We start from the raw sequence: 3,062 nt of genomic DNA on the forward strand, positions 1-3,062 counted from the left end.
CATCCCTGTATCATAAGTGACAACTGAATTCAAGCAGTTTAAATAATTTGCTAATAATCACACAATTCATAAAAAAACAAACTAAGATTTGAGTCAGCTCTTTTAAACCCATTTTCTCCAATAGGGCTCTCAACACATAACTGAATACTTTTCTAGATCTTTCCCAAATAGAACATTTATGCAGCCCCCCCCCAAAATGGAAAACATAGTGAGAAGCTAATTTTTCAATTAAGTTATATGTCAATAGACTGTAAATCGACTTAGCCTGCATTTTCAAGCAGTATAGACAATGTTTTCGAAGACAACTACTTTTTCACATTCTACAAGGGCAGAGAGGGGAACAGGATCAAAACTGGGCGGGAAGAGTGCATGGGAGTATGGTGATGGCACCTGGGTGAAGTGGTGGTGGGAAGTCCATGGAGACTACAAAAGAAGAAAATAACTGCTCTTTCAGTTGCTAGTGCTAGTGGGTTTACAGTTTTGCATTTCCTGTGTCAAGACTGGACACATTGCATATGGCGGCATCCGGTTTTGTGTCTCTCGTATTCCCAGTTCCTGCAAATGCACATGGCCTCCTGGGTCCCTCATATGCCCACCATTCTTCTACTTGTACTCCCCCAGTGTGTCAAATTAACCCTGTCATCCTGCTTCAAAATAGCCACTGCTCTCTGAGACTAACCTAAACTAGGTATTAGAGGAAGAGCAATATAATATAGCCTATTGATACAAGGTCTTACTTGCTGATGGTCTGTTTTATTCTCTAGGGAGCTTACATTCTAGGGAGCTTTTATTCTCTAGGGAGGATAACCATATCAAACTTAAAGAATAATTCCATTGGCAGGAGTTCAAGGAATGTGACAGAGTTAAAAGCAGACTCACCGAACACATTGCTGTCACTATAACTTCATTACTCAAAGGGAAGCTATTTTTATACTTACTAAAATGGTAGCAGCCACGATGCCTATTCATAAAGGGTAAGTTTTTCTACTTCTGGATCAACAGGATTCCTCATTGCCTTCATCGTCCAGAGAATACAAAGCCCATTGTCTTAATTTCAAAATTTTCAGTAATATTACACAAAATTAAACCTGGGTGGTTGGGACAAACAATACAGAATTTAAAAGAATTTTTTTTTTCATAATGAAGAGAAGAAGGAATTTTTAGCCTGAAATAGAGAAAACAGAGATTTGCACTCTACAAACTTGGGTTTGAATCCCAGCTCCTATATTTATCAGTTTTATGATTGTGGGTAAGTCATTTACTCCTTCTTCCATCCTAGCCCTTCAACGGGACTAATCTGTATTTACTTTACAGAGAAATAATATATACAGTATCTCACACAGGACAATTCTATATATATTTTTTCTCCATTGAATTATATCTTGGTACTTTGCAGTTGAAATAAATTGATCACACACATACAGATATTGATTCCTGGATTATCTCTTATTTTATTGATCTGTATGTTTATTACTATGCCAATACACATACTATTACTATTGATTACTTTAGCTTTAAATTAAGTCTTGAAATTAGCTAATGTAAATCCCCAGCTTTGTCTTCCTACAATTTGTTTTTATGGGAGATAGAGCTTAATGATTTTTGAGATTGCTTCCATTGTTAATGTCAAAGCAACTGCAATCAAGAGAAAATTTAGTTAAGCATACTATTTAAATTTTCTGAAGTAAGCAGGAGAAATACAAAATAAGACTGCACAAAAGATGTAGTAAGAAGGTCAGTCATATTTATTTTTACAATTCACCTAATGATACAAATTCAACCACTAGGAGGAAAATATTTGGATTAAATAAAAAAAGATCTTTATGGTATTTAAAAGATAAACATGAGAAATATGATAACACCAATAGTTTAAAAATTAACACATGAACTAAAATTTACCACAAATGCTAATTAAAGAAAATAAGACTTGCAACTTAGGTATTAGAAAAAATGTATCTAAGATGAGGTTGCTTTAAATGAAAGTGGTTAAAAGTACAATCAAAATGAGTGCAACCATTTATTTTATACATTCACATATATAACACTAAAATACAAAACAAACAACAAGCAGAAGCTGAACTCCTTGGAAACTAAAAACCTCTTCCTAAATAATTTTGGGTCAAAGAGAAAATGATGATATATCAGTAGAAAATGACAGTAAGGAACACTATATATCAGAATTATAGCACTCAGTGAATTTGTACTGAGAGGAAAATTTACGACTTTAATCATATTTATCACTTAAGGAAAAAAAGTTAATAAATGACATTGTTAATACTAAAAGTGGAAAGTTAATATAATATACCTAAAGAAAGAAAAAGAAATGAATCAAGATAATTAATGACTGGAATCAATAACAAGTCATTAACTAACCTCAATTGTTGTGGAAAAGTAGAAAATATTCTTAAATATTTAATATGTAGCATGAAGCCTTAGTCAATTATTTATGGGTTCTTTCCTAGCCCCTTATATGAATCATTGCTCAGTTGAATATAACAGAAACTACTCTAGCATTTTAAGAAGGCAGTGATTTAATACAGGGAATTTATTGTTGACAAATTTTTGGCACTGAAAGATCACATCTCCAGGATCAAGTTAGCCAATAACACAGAGCTGAGCCCCCAAGGGGGGCAGGCTGCACCTCCTTATGCTCAGGAGACACCTGCTGCACCAGAATCTGACAGTTTGCTCTGTGCTCTGAGAATTAGGAAGCCCTCGCCTGTCTGCTAAACTCTTTACTGTCGTATCTGAAAGCCAGAGTAAGTAAGTTCTCCATGTATGCACTATTGCTGCTGGTTTGCAATTTTGGTGGAGAGATTGGCACTTTCAATATATGAATCCTCAGTTGACATGCCAGGAAATTAATGGGTCTGACAGTTTCTGAGTACATCTGTTCAATTATATATTCAAAAAAATGGAACTAATCACATGTTGAAATTTTTATTCCACTGAGAGACAAATTTAGGTCAAATTCTATTTATGACATGATCTTCATATATTCTCTTTCTTACTGGTAGGGCATTGTGGTGTTTTCTGGGTATCCAGAAATTAACAGTAACTCA

The sequence above is a fragment of the Condylura cristata genome, unplaced genomic scaffold, assembly GCF_000260355.1.
Source record: "Condylura cristata isolate star-nosed mole 26May11 unplaced genomic scaffold, ConCri1.0 scaffold00033, whole genome shotgun sequence".
Classification (NCBI taxonomy): Eukaryota; Metazoa; Chordata; class Mammalia; order Eulipotyphla; family Talpidae; genus Condylura; species Condylura cristata.